The sequence below is a fragment of the Bombina bombina genome, chromosome 7 (genome assembly GCF_027579735.1).
Source record: "Bombina bombina isolate aBomBom1 chromosome 7, aBomBom1.pri, whole genome shotgun sequence".
Classification (NCBI taxonomy): Eukaryota; Metazoa; Chordata; class Amphibia; order Anura; family Bombinatoridae; genus Bombina; species Bombina bombina.
This window is the reverse complement of record NC_069505.1, coordinates 580,316,045-580,340,497: the sequence shown is the minus strand read 5'-3', so window position 1 is coordinate 580,340,497 and position 24,453 is coordinate 580,316,045. Positions and strand designations below refer to the sequence as shown.

General features: G+C 42.4%; 1 protein-coding gene across 1 annotated transcript in view; it reads right to left on the bottom strand.

Annotated features, from left to right (window-relative positions):
• Nucleotides 1–24,124, bottom strand: part of DDR1 (discoidin domain receptor tyrosine kinase 1) — a 136,463-nt gene extending 112,339 nt beyond the window's left edge. The window contains exon 1 of the mRNA XM_053722038.1: nt 23,402–24,124. The gene's annotated coding sequence lies outside the window, so the exon portion shown is untranslated. The remainder of the gene's footprint in view (nt 1–23,401) is intronic.
• Nucleotides 24,125–24,453: the final 329 nt, after the last annotated feature.

Here is a 24,453-nt window from a genome sequence, read left to right as displayed (position 1 = left end):
AGCATACACAAGCACACATGTATATACTCACACAGACAAGTACAGAATCACACACACACACCTGCACACCTACACAAGCATACACAAGCACACATACACACATGTATATACTCACACAAACAAGTACAGAATCACACACACACACACACCTGCAAAAGCATACACAAGCACACATACACACTTGTACTGTATATACTCACACAAATACAGAATCACACACACACCTGCACAAGCATACACAAGCACACATACACACATGTACTTTATATACTCACACAAACAAGTGCAGAATAGCACACACACACACCTGCACATACATACACAAGCACACATACACACGTGATGTATATACTCACACAAACAAGTACAGAATTGCACACACACATGACACAAATGCACACACAAACTACCACATTTAAGTATAGTCTAAAAAACAGACAAGAAATATAGTAACCAAACAACTTTTTGGACATGCACCTTGCCCTAGAAGTGCCAGTATGTGTATACTCTCAGTACCAGCCCTAGAAGTGCCAGTGTCTGTATACTCTCAGTACCAGCCCTAGAAGTGCCAGTGTCTGTATACTCTCAGTACCAGCCCTAGAAGTGCCAGTGTCTGTATACTCTCAGTACCAGCCCTAGAGGTGCCAGTGTCTGTATACTCTCAGTACCAGCCCTAGAAGTGCCAGTGTCTGTATACTCTCAGTACCAGCCCTAGAAGTGCCAGTGTCTCTATACTCTCAGTACCAGCCCTAGAAGTGCCAGTGTCTGTATGCTGTCAGTACCAGCCCTAGAAGTGCCAGTGTCTTTATACTCTCAGTACCAGCCCTAGAGGTGCCAGTGTCTACATACTCTCAGTACCAGCGCTAGAAGTGCCAGTGTCTGTATACTCTCAGTACCAGCCCTAGAAGTGGCAGTGTCTGTATACTCTCAGTACCAGCCCTAGAAGTGCCATTGTCTGTATACTCTCAGTACCAGCCCTAGAAGTGCCATTGTCTGTATACTCTCAGTACCAGCCCTAGAGGTTCCAGTGTATGTATACTCTCAGTACCAGCCCTAGAAGTGCCAGTGTCTGTACACTCTCAGTACCAGCCCTAGAAGTGCCAGTGTCTGTATGCTGTCAATACCAGCCCTAGAAGTGCCAGTGTCTCTATACTCTCAGTACCAGCCCTAGAAGTGCCAGTGTCTGTATACTCTCAGTACCAGCCCTAGAAGTGCCAGTGTCTGTATACTCTCAGTACCAGCCCTAGAAGTGCCAGTGTCTGTATACTCTCAGTACCAGCCCTAGAGGTGCCAGTGTCTGTATACTCTCAGTACCAGCCCTAGAAGTGCCAGTGTCTGTATACTCTCAGTACCAGCCCTAGAAGTGCCAGTGTCTCTATACTCTCAGTACCAGCCCTAGAAGTGCCAGTGTCTGTATGCTGTCAGTACCAGCCCTAGAAGTGCCAGTGTCTTTATACTCTCAGTACCAGCCCTAGAGGTGCCAGTGTCTACATACTCTCAGTACCAGCGCTAGAAGTGCCAGTGTCTGTATACTCTCAGTACCAGCCCTAGAAGTGGCAGTGTCTGTATACTCTCAGTACCAGCCCTAGAAGTGCCATTGTCTGTATACTCTCAGTACCAGCCCTAGAAGTGCCATTGTCTGTATACTCTCAGTACCAGCCCTAGAGGTTCCAGTGTATGTATACTCTCAGTACCAGCCCTAGAAGTGCCAGTGTCTGTACACTCTCAGTACCAGCCCTAGAAGTGCCAGTGTCTGTATGCTGTCAATACCAGCCCTAGAAGTGCCAGTGTCTCTATACTCTCAGTACCAGCCCTAGAGGTGACAGTGTCTGTATACTCTCAGTACCAGCCCTAGAAGTGCCAGTGTCTGTATACTCTCAGTACCAGCTTTAGAGGTGCCAGTGTTGTATGCTGTCAGTACCAGCCCTAGAAGTGCCAGTTTCTGTATACTTTCAGTACCTGCCCTAGAGTTGCTAGTGTCCATATACTCTCAGTACCAGCCCTAGAGGTGCCAGTATCTGTATACTCTCAGTACCAGCCCTAGAAGTGCCAGTGTATATATACTCTCAGTACCAGCCCTAGACGTGCCAGTGTCTGTATACTCTCAGTACCAGCCCTAGAGGTGCCAGTGTCTGTATACTCTCAGTACCAGCCTAGAAGTACTCTCAGTACCAGCCCTAGAAGTGCCAATGTCTGTATACTCTCAGTACCAGCCCTAGAGGTGCCAGTGTCTGTATACTCTCAGTACCAGCCCTAGAGGTGCCAGTGTCTGTATACTCTCAGTACCAGCCCTAGAAGTGCCAGTGTCTGTATACTCTCAGTACCAGCCCTAGAAGTGCCATTGTCTGTATACTCTCAGTACCAGCCCTAGAGGTTCCAGTGTATGTATACTCTCAGTACCAGCCCTAGAAGTGCCAGTGTCTGTACACTCTCAGTACCAGCCCTAGAAGTGCCAGTGTCTGTATGCTGTCAGTACCAGCCCTAGAAGTGCCAGTGTCTCTATACTCTCAGTTCCAGCCCTAGAGGTGACAGTGTCTGTATACTCTCAGTACCAGCCCTAGAAGTGCCAGTGTCTGTATACTCTCAGTACCAGCCCTAGAAGTGCCATTGTCTGTATACTCTCAGTACCAGCCCTAGAGGTTCCAGTGTATGTATACTCTCAGTACCAGCCCTAGAAGTGCCAGTGTCTGTACACTCTCAGTACCAGCCCTAGAAGTGCCAGTGTCTGTATGCTGTCAGTACCAGCCCTAGAAGTGCCAGTGTCTCTATACTCTCAGTACCAGCCCTAGAGGTGACAGTGTCTGTATACTCTCAGTACCAGCCCTAGAAGTGCCAGTGTCTGTATACTCTCAGTACCAGCTTTAGAGGTGCCAGTGTTGTATGCTGTCAGTACCAGCCCTAGAAGTGCCAGTTTCTGTATACTTTCAGTACCTGCCCTAGAGTTGCTAGTGTCCGTATACTCTCAGTACCAGCCCTAGAGGTGCCAGTATCTGTATACTCTCAGTACCAGCCCTAGAAGTGCCAGTGTATATATACTCTCAGTACCAGCCCTAGACGTGCCAGTGTCTGTATACTCTCAGTACCAGCCCTAGAGGTGCCAGTGTCTGTATACTCTCAGTACCAGCCTAGAAGTACTCTCAGTACCAGCCCTAGAAGTGCCAATGTCTGTATACTCTCAGTACCAGCCCTAGAGGTGCCAGTGTCTGTATACTCTCAGTACCAGCCCTAGAGGTGCCAGTGTCTGTATACTCTCAGTACCAGCCCTAGAGGTGCCAGTGTCTGTATACTCTCAGTACCAGCCCTAGAAGTGCCAGTGTCTGTATACTCTCAGTACCAGCCCTAGAAGTGCCAGTGTCTGTATACTCTCAGTACCAGCCCTAGAAGTGCCAGTGTCTGTATACTCTCAGTACCAGCCCTAGAGGTGCCAGTGTCTGTATACTCTCAGTACCAGCCCTAGAGGTGCCAGTGTCTATATACTCTCAGTACCCGCTCTAGAAGTGCCAGTGTCTGTATACTCTCAGTACCAGCCCTAGAGGTGCCAGTGTCTGTATAATCTTAGTACCAGGCCTAGAGTTGCCAGTGTCTGTATACTCTCAGTACCAGCCCTAGAAGTGCCAGTGTCTGTATACTCCCAGTACCAGCTCTAGAAGTGCCAGTGTCTGTATACTCCCAGTACCCGCTCTAGAAGTGCCAGTGTCTGTATACTCACAGTACCAGCCGTAGAGGTGCCAGTATCTGTATACTCTCAGTACGAGCCCTAGAGGTGCCAGTGTCTGTATCCTTTCAGTACCAGCCCTAGAAGTGCCAGTGTCTGTATGCTCTCAGTACCAGCCCTAGATGTGCCAGTGTCTGTATACTCTCAGTACCAGCGCTAGAAGTGCCAGTGTCTGTATACTCTCAGTACCAGCCCTAGAAGTGTCATTTTCTGTATATTCTCAGTACCAGCCCTAGAGGTTCCAGTGTCTGTATACTCTTAGTACCAGCCCTAGAAGTGCCAGTGTCTGTATACTCTCAGTACCTGCCCTAGAAGTGCCAGTGTCTGTATACTCTCAGTACCAGCCCTAGAGGTGCCAGTGTCTGTATAATCTCAGTACCAGCCCTAGAGGTGACAGTGTCTGTATACTCTCAGTACCTGCCCTAGAAGTGCCAGTGTCTGTATACTCTCAGTACCAGCCCTAGAAGTGCCAGTGTCTGTATACTCTCAGTACCAGCCCTAGAGGTTCCAGTGTCTGTATACTCTCAGTACCAGCCCTAGAAGTGCCAGTGTCTGTATACTCTCAGTACCAGCCCTAGAAGTGCCAATGTCTGTATACTCTCAGTACCAGCCCTAGAAGTGCCAGTGTCATCATACTCCCAGTACCAGCCCTAGAGGTGCCAGTGTATGTATACTCTCAGTACCAGCCATAGAAGTGCCAGTGTCTGTATACTCTCAGTACCAGCCCTAGAAGTGCCAGTGTCTGTATACTCTCAGTACCAGCCCTAGAAGTGCCAGTGTCTGTATACTCTCAGTACCAGCCCTAGAAGTGCCAGTGTCTGTATACTCTCAATACCAGCCCTAGAAGTGCCAGTGTCTGTATACTCTCAGTACGAGCTCTAGAGGTGCCAGTGTCTGTATACTCACAGTACCAGCTTTAGCGGTGCCAGCAGTGTCTGTATACTCTCAGTACCAGCTTTAGAGGTGCCAGTGTCTGTATACTCTCAGTACGAGCCCCAGAGGTGCCAGTGTCTGTATCCTTTCAGTACCAGCCCTAGAAGTGCCAGTGTCTATATACTCTCAGTACCAGCCCTAGAAGTGCCAGTGTCTATATACTCTCAGTACCAGCCCTAGAAGTGCCAGTGTCTATATACTCTCAGTACCAGCCCTAGAAGTGCCAGTGCCCGTAGAATCAGTGCCAGGCCTAGAGGTGCCAGTGTCTTTATATCCTCTTGTGTCACTTTTGATGTGACAGTCTCTTTATATCACCCCAAGTCAACCATTGAGGCCATTTTCTATATTAACACCTTGTCAGACCTAGCGGTGCCAATCGCTGTAGTATATACCTCTGCTTCAGCTTTAGAGATGCTATTCTGTATACCAGTGTCTGTATTTTTACAGTGCCAGCCCTAGAAGTGCCATACCCCTTATATTCCTGTGTTATGTATAGGGGTATCAGTAACCTTGTACTCATTTTATCTCACATTATTTAAATGTTTTGTGTTTAATACAATAACTTTCTCAGTATAAAAGTAAAGATGCCGTCATGCAATGCAATTTAGTCTTTTCCAAAATTAAACAAACACAGAGTTAGTTTCATTATTATAGGATGTAAAGGTATTTTTAAACTATAGGATGTTCTGGCTAAACCTCTTATGATGTAACCTACACTGATTGTTTGTTACTATGGACTGTGATCATTATAATTATAGATTTGATGAATGTGGTGTAACATAAATAAAATAAAAGATATACAATGTCCTTCCTTCTTCCACATGTCACCCATGTAGGAGCCAGACACTTTATACCTCCCTTTTTCATCCAGAGAGGTGTTAGCCCAAGATATGCCAGCCTCTATATATAGCCTTGTGTCACTCCAAAACGTGCCATCCTCTATATATCCACTATGTCAGTCCTTGAGGAACTAATATCAGTATATCCCTGCGTCAGTCCTAGAGGTACCAATATTAGTATATCCCCATGTCAGTCCTAGAGGTACCAATATTAGTATATCCCTGCGTCAGTCCTAGAGGTACCAATATTAGTATATCCTTGCGTCAGTCCTAGAGGTACCAATATTAGTATATCCCCATGTCAGTTCTAGAGGTACCAATATCAGTATATCCCTGCGTCAGTCCTAGAGGTACCAATATTAGTATATCCCTGCGTCAGTCCTAGAGATACCAATATTAGTATATCCCCATGTCAGTCCTAGAGGTACCAATATTAGTATATCTCCATGTCAGTCCTAGAGGTACCAATATTAGTATATCTCCATGTCAGTCCTAGAGGTACCAATATTAGTATATCCTCATGTCAGTCCTAGAGGTACCAATATTAGTATATCCCTGCGTCAGTCCTAGAGGTACCAATATTAGTATATCCCCATGTCAGTCCTAGAGGTACCAGTATTAGTATATCCCCATGTCAGTCCTAGAGGTACCAATATTAGTATATCCCTGCGTCAGTCCTAGAGGTATCAGTATTAGTATATCCCCATGTCAGTCCTAGAGGTACCAGTATTAGTATATCCCTGTGTCAGTCCTAGAGGTACCAATATTAGTATATCCCCATGTCAGTCCTAGAGGTACCAGTATTAGTATATCCATGTGTCAGTCCTAGAGGAATCAGTATTAGTATATCCCCATGTCAGTCCTAGAGGTACCAATATTAGTATATCCCTGTGTCAGTCCTAGAGGTACCAGTATTAGTATATCCCTGTGTCAGTCCTAGAGGTACCAGTATTAGTATATCCCTGTGTCAGTCCTAGAGGTACCAATATTAGTATATCCCTGCGTCAGTCCTAGAGGTACCAGTATTAGTATATCCCCATGTCAGTCCTAGAGGTACCAGTATTAGTATATCCCTGTGTCAGTCCTAGAGGTACCAGTATTAGTATATCCCTGTGTCAGTCCTAGAGGTACCAATATTAGTATATCCCTGCGTCAGTCCTAGAGGTACCAGTATTAGTATATCCCCATGTCAGTCCTAGAGGTACCAGTATTAGTATATCCCTGTGTCAGTCCTAGAGGTACCAATATTAGTATATCCCTGCGTCAGTCCTAGAGGTACCAGTATTAGTATATCCCCATGTCAGTCCTAGATGTACCAGTATTAGTATATCCCCATGTCAGTCCTAGAGGTATCAGTATTAGTATATCCCCATGTCAGTCCTAGAGGTAGCAATATTAGTATATCCCTGCGTCAGTCCTAGAGGTACCAATATTAGTATATCCCCATGTCAGTCCTAGAGGTAGCAATATTAGTATATCCCTGCGTCAGTCCTAGAGGTACCAATATTAGTATATCCCTGCGTCAGTCCTAGAGGTACCAATATTAGTATATCCCCATATCAGTCCTAGAGGTACCAGTATTAGTATATCCCCATGTCAGTCCTAAAGGTATCAGTATTAGTATATCCCCATGTCAGTCCTAGAGGTACCAATATTAGTATATCCCTGCGTCAGTCCTAGAGGTACCAATATTAATATATCCCCATGTCAGTCCTAGAGGTACCAGTATTAGTATATCCCCATGTCAGTCCTAGAGGTACCAGTATTAGTATATCCCCATGTCAGTCCTAGAGGTACCAATATCAGTATATCCCTGCGTCAGTCCTAGAGGTACCAGTATTAGTATATCCCCATGTCAGTCCTAGAGGTACCAGTATTAGTATATCCCCATGTCAGTCCTAGAGGTACCAGTATTAGTATATCCCCATGTCAGTCCTAGAGGTACCAATATCAGTATATCCCTGCGTCAGTCCTAGAGGTACCAGTATTAGTATATCCCCATGTCAGTCCTAGAGGTACCAATATTAGTATATCCCTGTGTCAGTCCTAGAGGTACCAGTATTAGTATATCCCCATGTCAGTCCTAGAGGTACCAATATTAGTATATCCCCATGTCAGTCCTAGAGGTACCAGTATTAGTATATCCCCATGTCAGTCCTAGAGGTATCAGTATTAGTATATCCCTGTGTCAGTCCTAGAGGTACCAATATTAGTATATCCCCATGTCAGTCCTAGAGGTATCAGTATTAGTATATCCCTGTGTCAGTCCTAGAGGTACCAATATTAGTATATCCCCATGTCAGTCCTAGAGGTATCAGTATTAGTATATCCCTGTGTCAGTCCTAGAGGTACCAATATTAGTATATCCCCATGTCAGTCCTAGAGGTATCAGTATTAGTATATCCCCATGTCAGTCCTAGAGGTAGCAGTCTTTTTATATCTACCTTTGTCAGCCCTAGGTGTGCTAGTCTCTATATATAGGCCTGTGTCAGTCCAAAAGGTGCCAGACACTATATATCCCCCATGTCAGCCCTAGACGTTCTATTCACAGTATATCACTGTGTCAGAAGTAGAGGTGCCAGTATCAGTACTGCAAGTCCTAGAAGTGACAGTTTCTTTATATCTCACTTTGACAGCTCTAGAGATGCCAGTTTTTGCATAACCATCTTTTGTCAGCCCCAGTGGTGCTAGTTTCTATATATATCTCTGTTTAAGTTCAAAAGGAGCAAGACTCTATATATCCCACTTTTCAGCCCCAGAAGTACCATTCTCAGTATACCTCTGTGTCAGACACTGAGGGGCCAATCTCAATAAATCTCTGTGCCAGTCCTAGAAGTCCTATTCCCCTGTGTCAGTCCTAGAGGTGCTATTCCCTGTATATTCTCCTGTGTCAAACCTAGAGGTGCTGGTCTCTGTTTATTCCCATGTGTCAGTCCTAGAGGTGTCAGTCTCTATATATTTCCCTGTGTCAACCCTAGAGGTGAAAATATCTGTATATTCCCCTGTCAGCCCTAGAGGTGCCAGTCCCTGTATGTTCCCCTGTATCAAAGCTTGAAGTGCCAGTCTCTGTATACTCCTCTGTGTCAAACTTGAATTGCCAGTCTCTGTATATTCCTATGTCCGCCCTTGAAGTGCCAGTCTCTGTATATAATTTATTCCCCTATGACAGCCCTAGAGGTGCCAGTCTCTGTAAATTCCCTGTGTCAACAATGGAAGTGCCAGTCTCTGTATATTCCCCTATGACAGCCCTTGAGGTGCCAGTCTCTGTATATTCCCCTATGACAGCCCTAGAGGTGCCGGACTTTGATTATTCCCTGTGTCAGCCTTAGAGGTGCCAGTCCCTGTATATTCCATGTGTCAGCCCTAGAGATGCCAGTCCATGTATATTCCATGTGTCAGCCCTAGACATGCCAGTCTCTGTGTATTCCCCTGTGTCAGCCCTAGAGGTTCCAGTCCCTGTATATCCCCCTGTGTCAGCCCTAGACATGCCAATCTCTATATATTTCTTGTGTCAGCCCTAGACATGCCAATCTCTGTATATTTCTTGTGTCAGCCCTAGACATGCCAAACTCTGTATATTCCCTGTGTCAGCCCTAGACATGCCAATCTCTGTATATTCCTTGTGTCAGCAATAGAGGTGCCAGTCTCTGTATATTCCTGTGTCAGCCCTAGACATGCCAATCTCTGTATATTTCTTGTGTCAGCAATAGAGGTGCCAGTCTCTGTATAGTCCTGTGTCAGCCCTAGACATGCCAATCTCTGTATATTTCCTGTGTCAGCCCTAGAGGTGCCAGTCTCTGTATATTCCTGTGTCAGCCCTAGACATGCCAAACTCTGTATATTACCTGTGTCAGCCCTAGACATGCCAGTCTCTGTATATTCCCCTGTGTCAGCCCTAGAGGTGCCAGTCCCTGTATATTCCCCTGTGTCAGCCCTAGAGGTGTCAGTCTCTGTATTTTCCCTTGTGTCAGCCCTAGAGGTGCAAGTCTCTGTATATTCCCTGTGTCAAGCCTAGAGGTGCCAGTCTCTGTATATCTCACTGTGTCAGCCCTAGAGGTGCCAGTCTCTGTATATTCCCTAGAGTCAGCCCTAGAGGTGTATGTCTCTGTATATTCCCCTGTAGCAGCCCTAGAGGTGCCAGTCTCTGTATATTCTCCTGTGTCAGTCCTAGAGGTGCCAGTCTCTATATATTTCCCTGTGTCAACCCTAGAGGTGAAAATATCTGTATATTCCCCTGTCAGCCCTAGAGGTGCCAGTCCCTGTATGTTCCCCTGTATCAAAGCTTGAAGTGCCAGTCTCTGTATACTCCTCTGTGTCAAACTTGAAGTGCCAGTCTCTGTATATTCCTATGTCCGCCCTTGAAGTGCCAGTCTTTGTATATAATTTATTCCCCTATGACAGCCCTAGAGGTGCCAGTCTCTGTAAATTCCCTGTGTCAACAATGGAAGTGCCAGTCTCTGTATATTCCCCTATGACAGCCCTTGAGGTGCCAGTCTCTGTATATTCCCCTATGACAGCCCTTGAGGTGCCAGTCTCTGTATATTCCATGTGTTAACCCTAGAGATGACAGTTTCTGTATATTCCCTGTGTCAGCCCTAGAGGTACGGGTCTCTTTATATCTCACGGTGTCAGCCCTAGAGGTGCCAGTCCCTGTATATTCCCCTGTGTCAGCCCTAGAGTTGTCAGTCTCTGTATTTTCCTCTGTGTCAGCCCTAGAGGTGCAAATCTCTGTATATTCCCCTGTATCAGCCCTAGACATGCCAATCTCTGTATATTCCTTGTGTCAGCCCTAGACATGCCAAATTCTGTATATTCCCTGTGTCAGCCCTAGACATGCCAGTCTCTGTATATTCCTGTGTCAGCCCTAGAGGTGCCAGTCTCTGTATATTCCCCTGTGTCAGCCCTAGAGGTGTCAGTCTCTGTATTTTCCTCTGTGTCAGCCCTAGAGGTGCAAATCTCTGTATATTCCCCTGTATCAGCCCTAGACATGCCAATCTCTGTATATTCCTTGTGTCAGCCCTAGACATGCCAAATTCTGTATATTCCCTGTGTCAGCCCTAGACATGCCAGTCTCTGTATATTCCTGTGTCAGCCCTAGAGGTGCCAGTCTCTGTATATTCCCCTGTGTCAGCCCTAGACATGCCAGTCTGTGTATATTCCCTGTGTCAGCCCTAGACATGCCAGTCTCTGTATATTCCTGTGTCAGCCCTAGAGGTGCCAGTCTCTGTATATTCCCCTGTGTCAGCCCTAGACATGCCAAATTCTGTATATTCCCTGTGTCAGCCCTAGACATGCCAGTCTCTGTATATTCCTGTGTCAGCCCTAGAGGTGCCAGTCCCTGTATATTCCCCTGTGTCAGCCCTAGAGGTGTCAGTCTCTGTATTTTCCTCTGTGTCAGCCCTAGAGGTGCAAATCTCTGTATATTCCCCTGTATCAGCCCTAGACATGCCAATCTCTGTATATTCCTTGTGTCAGCCCTAGACATGCCAAATTCTGTATATTCCCTGTGTCAGCCCTAGACATGCCAGTCTCTGTATATTCCTGTGTCAGCCCTAGAGGTGCCAGTCTCTGTATATTCCCCTGTGTCAGCCCTAGACATGCCAAATTCTGTATATTCCCTGTGTCAGCCCTAGACATGCCAGTCTCTGTATATTCCTGTGTCAGCCCTAGAGGTGCCAGTCTCTGTATATTCCCCTGTGTCAGCCCTAGACATGCCAAATTCTGTATATTCCCTGTGTCAGCCCTAGACATGCCAAATTCTGTATATTCCCTGTGTCAGCCCTAGACATGCCAGTCTCTGTATATTCCTGTGTCAGCCCTAGAGGTGCCAGTCTCTGTATATTCCTGTGTCAGCCCTAGAGGTGCCAGTCTCTGTATATTCCCCTGTGTCAGCCCTAGAGGTGTCAGTCTCTGTATTTTCCCCTGTGTCAGCCCTAGACATGCCAGTCTCTGTATATTCCTTTGTCAGCCCTAGAGGTGCCAGTCCCTGTATATTCCCCTGTGTCAGCCCTAGACATGCCAAATTCTGTATATTCCCTGTGTCAGCCCTAGACATGCCAAATTCTGTATATTCCTGTGTCAGCCCTAGACATGCCAAATTCTGTATATTCCCTGTGTCAGCCCTAGACATGCCAAATTCTGTATATTACCTGTGTCAGCCCTAGACATGCCAGTCTCTGTATATTCCTGTGTCAGCCCTAGAGGTGCCAGTCCCTGTATATTCCCCTGTGTCAGCCCTAGAGGTGTCAGTCTCTGTATTTTCCCCTGTGTCAGCCCTAGAGGTGCAAGTCTCTGTATATTCCCTGTGTCAAGCCTAGAGGTGCCAGTCTCTGTATATCTCACTATGTCAGCCCTAGAGGTGCCAGTCTCTGTATATTCCCTAGTGTCAGCCCTAGAGGTGTTAGTCTTTGTATATTCCCGTGTCAGCCCTAGAGGTGCCAGTCTCAGTATATTCCACTGTGTCAACCCTAGAGGCGCCAGTCTCTGTATATTCTCCTGTGTCAGTCCTAGAGGTGCCAGTCTCTTCATATTTTCCTGTGTCAACACTAGAGGTGCCAGTCTCTGTATTCCCTGTGTCAGCCCTAGACATGCCAGTCCCTGTATATTCCCCTGTGTCAGCCCTAGAGGTGCCAGTCTCTGTATATTCCCCTGTATCAGCCCTAGAGGTGCCAGTCTCTGTATATTCCATATGTCAGCCCTAGAGGTGCCAGTCTCTGCATATTCCCCTTTTTCAGCCATAGAGGTGCCAGTCTCTGTATATACCCCCATATCAGCCCTAGAGGTGCCGGTCTCTGTATATCCCCCTGTCTTAGCCCTAGAGGTGCCAGTCTCTGTATATTCTTGTGCCCGCCTTTGAAGTGCTAGTCTCTGTGTATTCCCCTGTGTCAGCCCTAGAGGTGCCAGTCTCTGTATTTTCCCCTTTGTCAGCCATAGAGGTGCCAGTCTCTGTATATACCCCCGTATCAGCCCTAGAGGTGCCGGTCTCTGTATATCCCCCTGTCTTAGCCCTAGAGGTGCCAGTCTCTGTATATTCTTGTGCCCACCTTTGAAGTGCCAGTCTCTGTATATTACCCTGTGTTAGCCCAAGAGGTGCCAGTCTCTGTATATTCCATATGTCAGCCCTAGAGGTGCCAGTCTCTGCATATTCCCCTTTGTTAGCCATAGAGGTGCCAGTCTCTGTATATTCCTGTGTCCGTCCTTGAAGTGCCAGTCTCTGTATATTCCCCTGTGTCAGCCCTAGAGGTGCCAGTCTCTGTATATTCCATATGTCAGCCCTAGAGGTGCCAGTCTCTGCATATTCCCCTTTTTCAGCCATAGAGGTGCCAGTCTCTGTATATACCCCCATATCAGCCCTAGAGGTGCCGGTCTCTGTATATCCCCCTGTCTTAGCCCTAGAGGTGCCAGTCTCTGTATATTCTTGTGCCCGCCTTTGAAGTGCTAGTCTCTGTGTATTCCCCTGTGTCAGCCCTAGAGGTGCCAGTCTCTGTATTTTCCCCTTTGTCAGCCATAGAGGTGCCAGTCTCTGTATATACCCCCGTATCAGCCCTAGAGGTGCCGGTCTCTGTATATCCCCCTGTCTTAGCCCTAGAGGTGCCAGTCTCTGTATATTCTTGTGCCCACCTTTGAAGTGCCAGTCTCTGTATATTCCCCTGTGTTAGCCCTAGAGGTGCCAGTCTCTGTATATTCCATATGTCAGCCCTAGAGGTGCCAGTCTCTGCATATTCCCCTTTGTTAGCCATAGAGGTGCCAGTCTCTGTATATACCCCCGTATCAGCCCTAGAGGTGCCGGTCTCTGTATATCCCCCTGTCTTAGCCCTAGAGGTGCCAGTCTCTGTATATTCTTGTGCCCGCCTTTGAAGTGCCAGTCTCTGTATATTCCCCTGTGTCAGCCCTAGAGGTGCCAGTCTCTGTATACTCCCAGTGCCATTTCCCATATATCCCTGCATTATCTCCTGAATAGATTTTAGAGAACGAAGGCAGTTCAGTCTTGCCTCAAATTAAACGTTACCATATTTTAAGACAACAGAATTAGATTCAAACTATAGGGTTTACTGGCTAAACCTCTGTGGTTTAACCTACACTGAAGGTTTGTTTATTACGGCTTGCGATTTCTAAGCATCGTTATAATTATAGATTTGATGAGTGTGGAGTAACCTGAATGATACTGTATATACAATGTCCTTCCTTCCACGTGTCAGCCATGAAGGAGCCAGACTCAATATCTACTTTACGATGATGCCATACTGCATATTTCACATGTCATTTCTAGAGGCCATTTTTATATTTCCGTGCCAGCCCTAAAGGTCCCAGGCGGTGAAGTTCCTTTGTGCCAGCTGTATTGGTGCCAGACTTAGACATGACAAGCTTTGTATATTTAATGTGTGAGTTATCGAGATACCAATCTCTATATCCCTCACTGACAGTCCCAGACTTTGCATATTTCCTGTGTCAGTCCTAGGGGCATTGTACATTCCTAGGTGCCAGCTGTACCAGTGCCAAGCACTTTATGCACATTACCAGCCACAGAGATTCCAAAGTCTTTAATTTGTCTGTTATGAAAGGTCCTAGGCTATCTATATACCTCTGTCAGACAAATCTAGATGAGTTGGCTCCTTATACCCCCCTGTAGAAGTCAGAGTGGTACAAAGCTGTGTGCAGGATGGAGATGGTGGGTGACAAGTGGCTAGTTTATGGGGGAGGGTGTGTATCAGCTGCTGAGTATGTGGTGAGGGCAGGGAGAGGATGCAAGGACAGCTGCTGGGAATAAAGGAATAACCAAGCACAATAGGGTGATTGTGAGAACAAGAGACAAATGGGTGAGGTAGGGTGACAGAGCTAGAGGGACGCAGAGAGAGGGGAAAGGAGAGAAAGAGATTGGTGGCAAAGCCCTAGAAACAGGGAGGGTGGGGAGGAGGGTAGTGATAGAGGAGGGAAGAAGAGAAAGTATCAGAGCCGGTGTGACAAAGGCAGAAAGTCACAGATCAGAAGGGGACAGGGGGGTCAGGCAAAGACATAGAGAATAGAGAATGAATCAGGAGAGACGAAGAAACAGAGATGGGAGATTCCAATGGGTCAAGAGGAGAGTGAATGGGATGACTAATGTGAGAGGAGAGAGATGGCGTAAGTGACAGCCACTGAGCAGGAGTGTGAAAGAGATCAGAGGATCAGTAGAAAGTGACAGAGTAAAATGGGAGTAAAATAGACAGAGAATATGAGAAACAGAGAGGAGAGAGATCACAGGAATCAAAAAATCAAAAGCAAAACAAGAGGCTAACCCTGCTACATATATATCCCTAACTTGCTTTGTCAGATAACCTTGTTTTCTCAGATAACATCTGCAAAATAATTTACTTTACACTAACTTTATGACTGTGACAAGCCTTGTTGTCTGTTGACTGCAGCCCTGATTGGCTCCTTCAAATAAGGCAAATAGGGGGCGGAGTTTGGCTATCGAAAACTAATTGCAGCAAAAAGGCTGTTAATTTGTTTTAAAAACATTAAGATTTGGCTGTTATGTTATTCTATAGCAACGCAACAGAAATGTCTTGTAATTACAAGGTGTTTGCTGTACCTTTAATGTCCCTTTAATAAATCTCTGACGATGGGGAGGAGGGACAGAGCAATAAAGGGAGACAGAAAAAGTGCTAAAACTTACAAACGTGTGTGAGATAGGAAAGGACTGGGGAGGTAAAACTCAGAGAGCTAAAATAATTACATTTATAAGAGAGGAAGTGCTACACATCTCCTGTGTATTTTCAGTCTCTTTCTGGTCACTCCCCTGCATTTTGAACGCCCTATACAGAATCTCCTTAAAATCTTCACCCCTATCTCACCCCCTTCTCTCCCTTCCTTTGACCCTTCTACAAAAGGTTTTATGGTTGCCATGTTAACTGATTAACCTTCTGTATCTCGAGGACGGCAATACGTAATCTGTTACCATGGACACCAATACGAAACCTACTACCAGGGCCGGTGCTACAACGAAAGCAGATAAGGCGACCACCTAAAGGCGCCTCTGCAGGGGGGCACAAATTTGGTGCATGACATAATTTAATTTTTTTTAAATGTGTATATTTATTTTTTGCTTGAGCTTCATAGGGCCAGATTGATGCACAAACTGTTTGCGCAAGCGATATCGGGTTTATTGCAGCTGTTTGCGCCTGTCAGAAGGAAAACTTATATTAAAAGTTGAAAGTATATGCGAATGTGCAAGCTCAATTCGCGATTTATGCTAGAATGATTACTGCAACCTCAAAGCTCTAGTTAAAGGGACACTGAACCCAAATATTTTCTTTCATGATTCAGATAGAGCAGCAATTTTAAGCAACTTTCTAATTTACTCCTATTATCAATTTTTCTTTGTTCTCTTGCTATCTTTATTTGACAAAAAGGGCATCTAAGCTTTTTTTTGGTTCAGGACTCTGGACAGCACTTTTTTTATTGGTGGATGAATTTAACCACCATTCAGCAAGGACGAGGAATCTAAACTTACATTCTTGCATTTCAAATAAAAATACCAAGAGAATAAAGACAATTTGATAATAGGAGTAAATTAGAAAGTTGGTTAAAATTGCATGCTCTATCTGAATCACGAAAGAAAAAATTTGGGTTCAGTGTCCCTTTAACTGTTACGAGAGACAAAAACGTGTCACAAAACACATAAAAAATACATAAAGTACAGATATACTCATAATAAACAATATGTGATATAAAAAATACAAAATATTGCACACAAAAGTTATAAGTGCTCGAAGATGAGGTCTCAGGTGTTGGCTGAGGGCTTTAATATTGAGATACATACAGATACATGTCTAAATATGTATATATACTTTCAAACTTACTTTTAGCATCAAATTTGCTTTGTTCTTTTGCTATTCTTAGTTGAAAGCTAAACCCAGATAGGCTCATATGCTAATTTCTAAACCCTTGAAGGCGCCTCTTATCTCAGAACATTTTGACAGTTTTTCACAGCTAGACAGCGCTAGTTCATATGTGCCATATAGATAGCATCGTGCTCACTCCTCCTGTGGAGTTATTTATGAGTCAGCACTGATTGGTTAAAATGCAAGTCTGTTAAAAGAACTGAAATAAGGGGGCAGTCTGCAGAGGCTTAGATACAAGGTAATAACAGAGGTAAAAAGTATATTAATATAACAGTGTTAGTTATGCAAAACTGGGGAATTGGTAATAAAGGGATTATCCACCTTAGTAACAAAATACATGTTAAATCAAAGTAAACATGAAAAGAAACATATTGTGTTAAAGAACAACAACAAATAACCTACTTATTTTCCTGCAAAATGAGCACTCAGTGTAGCCCCTGCCTACAACTAGATACTTGAGCAGACATGCTGAGAACTTCAGTTTCATTCTGCCTCTTTTGAGCATAGGCAGAACCTTACTTTCCGCATCTCTAGCTTTAACTGAATAGTAAGCCAGGTCCTGTTACTCTAGAAGATTTATGACATCAAGCTATATATGCCGTTCTGTATAGACCCCAGTCCCCTTGTGGGACTGTGACGGCAAATACTGGACACTTTAATTTAAGTAATAAAAAAAAAAAGAAATAATAAATAGCACATATAGCAAGGATTTTTATTAAGGGGACAGTATACACCAATTGTCATATAACTGTATGTAATAGACACTACTATAAAGAAGAATATGCACAGACACTGATATAAATATCCAGTAATAAACAGTTTAAAAACTTACTTAGAAGTTCCCAGTTTAGCACTGTTGATGAGGTTAGGCTGCGACACCCAGTGAAAGGGGCTGGAAAAACAAGAAAAGCAGCCCCCCCACCCTTCCCCTGCATAGGAAAAGACCCATTACACAACCTGGAATCTGTAGACATCAGTATACATCTATAACTTTGGGGCTTGGTTAGGACTCTGACAATCATCACAATTTTATTTAAAAATAAGCAAAACTATACATTGTTACAAAAACACTCCCAGATGGGCTGTATAAATGGATCATCTACAAGAGATTTATGCAAAAGAGATTTATGCAAATAAATCTAGTGTACAATGTCCCTTTAAAGGGAAACTGAACCCAAATGTTTTCTTTCATGATTCAGATAGAGCATGCAAATTTAAGCAACTTTCTAATTTACTCCTATTATCAATTTTTCTTCGTTCTCTTGCTTTCTTTATTTGAAAAAGAAGGTATCTAAGCTATTTTTTTGGTTCAGAACCATGGAAAGCACTTGTTTATTGGTGGGTGAATTTATCCACCAATCAGCAAGAACAACACAGTGTGTTCACCAAAAATGGTCCGGCATCTAAATGTATATTCTTGCATTTCAAATAAAGATACCAAGAGAATGAAGAAAATTTGATAATAGGAGTAAATTATAAAGTTGCTTAAAATTGCATGCTCTATCTGAATTACAAAAGAAAAAATTTGGGTTCAGTGTCCCTTTAAGTATGAGCCACTGCTTAGTGCTTTTTTATTACAACAATGAAACAGACTGTTTCACATCCCTTTAAATCAAATACGTAGGTATACAGTTACAGCATGTGCTGGCATACAGAGACAGGTGATATGTGTTTGGGGCTGCTGCACTTACTGTTAGCTTAGCAATAGTTTTTACTATTGGCTTTTATTGTAGGTAAACTATTTTCACATGACTGCATAAATTAAACATTTTCAAATTTATTTATTTTTTACACCTCCTCAACATTTATGAGGTGTCCTGAATTTGGGTCTGAGCCAAGTGTCCTGAAGTGTGGTCTGGGAAATCTGGTCATCTAAATTTAAAGGGACATGAAACCCAAACATCCAAAAAAAAATATCCAATTTACTTCTTTTATCAAATTTGCTTCGCTCCCATGATATTCTGTGTTGAAGAGATACCTAGGTAGTCATCTGGGGCACTACATGACAGGAAATAGTGCTGTCATCTAGTGATCTTGCTAATTTATAACATTAGTACTACATGACAGGAAATAGTGCTGTCATCTAGTGATCTTGCTAATTTATAACATTAGTACTACATGACAGGAAATAGTGCTGCCATCTAGTGCTCTTGATAATGTATAACATTAGTACTACATGACAGGAAATAGTGCTGCCATCTAGTGCTCTTGCTAATGTATAACATTAGTAGTGCATGACAGGAAATAGTGCTGCCATCTAGTGCTCTTGCTAATGTATAACATTAGTAGTGCATGACAGGAAATAGTGCTGCCATCTAGTGCTCTTGCTAATGTATAACATTAGTAATACATAACAGGAAATAGTGCTGCCATCTAGTGCTCTTGCTAATGTATAACATTAGTACTACATGACAGGAAATAGTGCTACCATCTAGTGATCTTGCTAATGTATAACATTAGTACTACATGACAGGAAATAGTGCTGTCATCTAGTGCTCTTGCTAATGTATAACATTAGTACTACAAGACAGGAAATAGTGCTGTCATCTAGTGATCTTGCTAATGTATAACATTAGTACTACAAGACAGGAAATAGTGCTGTCATCTAGTGATCTTGCTAATGTATAACATTAGTACTACATGACAGGAAATAGTGCTGCCATCTAGTGCTCTTGCTAATGTATAACATTAGTACTACATGACAGGAAATAGTGCTGCCATCAAGTGCTCTTGCTAATGTATAACATTAGTACTACATGACAGGAAATAGTGCTGCCATCTAGTGATCTTGCTAATGTATAACATTAGTACTACATGACAGGAAATAGTGCTGCCATCTAGTGCTCTTGCTAATTTATAACATTAGTACTACATGACAGGAAATAGTGCTGCCATCTAGTGCTCTTGCTTGTATAACATTAGCACTACATAACAGGAAATAGTGCTGCCATCTAGTGATCTTGCTTGTATAACATTAGCACTACATAACAGGAAATAGTGCTGCCATCTAGTGCTCTTGCTACTGTATAACATTAGTACTACATGACAGGAAATAGTGCTGTCATCTAGTGATCTTGCTAATTTATAACATTAGTACTACATGACAGGAAATAGTGCTGCCCTCTAGTGATCTTGCTAATTTATAACATTAGTACTACATGACAGGAAATAGTGCTGTCATCTAGTGATCTTGCTAATTTATAACATTAGTACTACATGACAGGAAATAGTGCTGCCATCAAGTGCTCTTGCTAATGTATAACATTAGTACTACATGACAGGAAATAGTGCTGCCATCTAGTGCTCTTGCTAATGAATAACATTAGTACTACATGACAGGAAATAGTGCTGCCATCTAGTGATCTTGCTAATGTATAACATTAGTACTACATGACAGGAAATAGTGCTGCCCTCTAGTGATCTTGCTAATTTATAACATTAGTACTACATGACAGGAAATAGTGCTGTCATCTAGTGATCTTGCTAATTTATAACATTAGTACTACATGACAGGAAATAGTGCTGCCATCAAGTGCTCTTGCTAATGTATAACATTAGTACTACATGACAGGAAATAGTGCTGCCATCTAGTGATCTTGCTAATGTATAACATTAGTACTACATGACAGGAAATAGTGCTGCCATCTAGTGCTCTTGCTAATTTATAACATTAGTACTACATGACAGGAAATAGTGCTGCCATCTAGTGCTCTTGCTAATGTATAACATTAGTACTACATGACAGGAAATAGTGCTGCCATCTAGTGCTCTTGCTAATGTATAACATTATCACTACATAACAGGAAATAGTGCTGCCATCTAGTGCTCTTGCTACTGTATAACATTAGTACTACATGACAGGAAATAGTGCTGTCATCTAGTGATCTTGCTAATTTATAACATTAGTACTACATGACAGGAAATAGTGCTGCCATCAAGTGCTCTTGCTAATGTATAACATTAGTACTACATGACAGGAAATAGTGCTGCCCTTTAGTGCTCTTGTTAATGTATAACATTAGTACTACATGAAAGGAAATAGTGCTGCCATCTAGTGCTCTTGCTAATGTATAACATTAGTACTACATGACAGGAAATAGTGCTGCCATCTAGTGCTCTTGCTAATGTATAACATTAGTACTACATGACAGGAAATAGTGCTGCCCTCTAGTGATCTTGCTAATGTATAACATTAGTACTACATGACAGGAAATAGTGCTGCCCTCTAGTGCTCTTGTTAATGTATAACATTAGCACTACATGACAGGAAATAGTGCTGCCCTCTAGTGCTCTTGCTAATGTATAACATTAGTACTACATTACAGGAAATAGTGCTGCCATCTAGTGCTCTTGTTAATGTATAACATTAGCACTACATGACAGGAAATAGTGCTGCCATCTAGTGCTCTTGCTAATGTATAACATTAGTACTACATGACAGGAAATAGTACTGCCATCAAGTGCTCTTGCTAATGTATAACATTAGTACTACATGACAGGAAATAGTGCTGCCCTCTAGTGCTCTTGCTAATGTATAACATTAGTACTACATGACAGGAAATAGTGCTGCCATCTAGTGCTCTTGCTTATGTATAACATTAGTACTACATGACAGGAAATAGTGCTGCCCTCTAGTGCTCTTGCTAATGTATAACATTAGTACTACATGACAGGAAATAGTGCTGCCATCTAGTGCTCTTGCTAATGTATAACATTAGTACTACATGACAGGAAATAGTGCTGCCATCTAGTGCTCTTGCTAATGTATAACATTAGTACTTCATGACAGGAAATAGTGCTGCCATCTAGTGCTCTTGCTAATGTATAACATTAGTACTACATGACAGGAAATAGTGCTGCCCTCTAGTGCTCTTGCTAATGTATAACATTAGCACTACATGACAGGAAATAGTGCTGCCATCTAGTGCTCTTGCTAATGTATAACATTAGCACTACATGACAGGAAATAGTGCTGCCATCTAGTGCTCTTGCTAATGTATAACATTAGTACTACATGACAGGAAATAGTGCTGCCATCTAGTGCTCTTGCTAATATATAACATTAGTACTACATAACAGGAAATAGTGCTGCCATCTAGTGCTCTTGCTAATATATAACATTAGTACTACATAACAGGAAATAGTGCTGCCCTCTAGTACTCTTGCTAATATATAACATTAGTACTACATAACAGGAAATAGTGCTGCCCTCTAGTGCTCTTGCTAACGTATAACATTAGTACTACATGACAGGAAATAGTGCTGTTATCTAGTGCTCTTGCTAATGTATAACATTAGTACTACATGACAGGAAATAGTGCTGTTATCTAGTGCTCTTGCTAATGTATAACATTAGCACTACATGACAGGAAATAGTGCTGCCATCTAGTGCTCTTGCTAATGTATAACATTAGTACTACATGACAGGAAATAGTGCTGCCATCTAATGCTCTTGCTAATGTATAAGATTAGTACTACATGACAGGAAATAGTGCTGTCATCTAGTGCTCTTGTTAATGTATAACATTAGTACTACATGACAGGAAATAGTGCTGCCATCTAGTGCTCTTGCTAATGTATAAGATTAGCACTACATGACAGGAAATAGTGCTGCCCTCTAGTGCTCTTATTAATGTATAACATTAGTACTACATGACAGGAAATAGTGCTGCCATCTAGTGCTCTTGCTAATGTATAACATTAGTACTACATAACAGGAAATAGTGCTGCCATCTAGTGCTCTTGCTAATGTATAACATTAGTACTACATAACAGGAAATAGTGCTGCCATCTAGTGCTCTTGCTAATGTATAACATTAGTACTACATGACAGGAAATAGTGCTGCCATCTAGTGCTCTTGCTAATGTATAACATTAGTACTACATGACAGGAAATAGTGCTGCCATCTAGTGCTCTTGCTAATGTATAACATTCTTGCAATACTGCTGCCATATAGTGTACCAGATACGTGCATACTCCTAAGCTTACCTTCTTTGCTTTTCAACAAAGGACACTAAGAGTAAGGGGGAAAAAATGATAATAAAACTAAATTAGAAAGTTGTTTAAAATTGCTGCTTAATCTGAATCATGAAGGAAACACATTAGGCTTCATATCTTTTATCTTTGACTTCCTATGTAGACTGAAATTAACTTTCTGGAATTAATAACTGGAATGTGATCTTATGTCTGACTTTAACATAGTAACTGTGAGTTTATGAAAAATCTATTTTATTAATACCATATTATATATTTTTTTTTATAAAACTCTCATATATGTGATACATGTAAAGCATTTTTATAACTAATAAATGGATTATATAAATAAGATTTTGTTTATATCATAGACAAAAAGGTAGAGTCCTGTAATCAAAGCATCTTATAGAAAAACAATGTGCACAATAAAAGGAACTTTCTGCCAAGATCATAATACCTACGATTCTGAGTATTGCTGAGTAATAAAACAGAGTTATTTGTGATAGATAGATAGATAGATAGATAGATATAGATAGATGATAGATAAATAGATAGATAGATAGATAGATAGTTAGACATAAAATATGGATAGACAGACTAATAGATATATGATAGATAGATGATTGATAGAGATAGATTATAGATAGATGATGTAAATATAGACCGACAGAAGATAGATAAGATAGATGAACAGACAGATAGATAGATAGATAGATAGATAGATAGATAGATAGATAGATAGATAGATAGATAGGCAAAATATATATAGATAGAAGATAGATAAGATAGAAAGACAGCTGGATAGACAGACTGACAGACAGATAGATAGAAATAGATAAGGTGTGTTAGATCAGTAAACACTGTCATTTTTAAGAGGAATGAACTAAATATGTGTTTGTACCAAAACTGAATAACCTACAAAACCTGGGAACATTACATTCAGTTTTGCCATCTAAATAAATATAGGTAAAGCCCTATTTTAGCTTTCTTTATAAATTACTTGCATGTATTCATACAGGATTTGCCACTTTATAAAATGAAAAAATATCATACTCACAATATCTGTTGACTTTGGAGTCCAATTTCTTCCTTATCCCTGTATATGCTTTGGTAATCTTTATTCGCACCACCTTTAGAATCCCAAAAAATCTCAGGGTCCTCTCCTATGGCATAAACATGTGATTTATAGAGTAAGGGAGACCGTGGTATTCTGGAATCTCTTGCCAAATGGGTGTTTCCCACGTGGGGACCAGTCCTATAGGATGAATATAGAATATTCCCCTATACTGACCCTAACATACTCTATATGGCTTACATAACATAAGTCTATATGATCAGCTGTTTAGGTTTCTCTTCCTTACTCTCAGTTGTATTTTTTATTTACTTCTTAGTCTTTATAGATTTACTACACTAATTTCTTTATCCTATAGAGGTGATATTTACTTTACCAAATTTCCTTATTTTCCCCAGAATTTCTCAAATCCTGTTTTTCTGTATCTCCTCTCTTCACCCTCGTGGTTCCCCTGGTTTGTTTTCTCCCAGGTCTTAATGTCTCCCTTTTTCTTTAAAACCACTTATTTCTCCCAAAATCTAACTCTCTATCCATTTCCCCATAACTTTCTGCCCGTCACGGTATCTCTTCCCCTTTCACGCAGTCGCTCTGTTGAGTTTAGCTTTTCTCCTTCCCTACGAATCCTTAATGTCCCTTGTTCTTTTTCACTTCCAAAATGTATTCCACTTTCCCCAGTCTCTGCGTCTCCCCTCCGCCCCCGTCACTTGCACCACCTGCTGCTGTAGCTCATATGGGACACATGTAATATGAAGAGAAACTCAGGCAGACATAGATAGGCAGGCTAGACAGATACACTATACACAGTGAGAGCCTATAGCATTCGTAGGCATGGGTAGAACGATTAAAAAAAACTGTTGGACAGACAGACGGTCTGATAGACAAGGACATAGGCAGAGGTCTTACCCAACCCTGCAAAATGTCTGTACAAGTAGTTTTATATCAAATAAAAATGTATATTTAACACACTCCTGTGTCAGATTCACAAAATAAATGCATTAAAAAAAATACAAAAAGTGAAAATATCAGTCGTGCAAAGT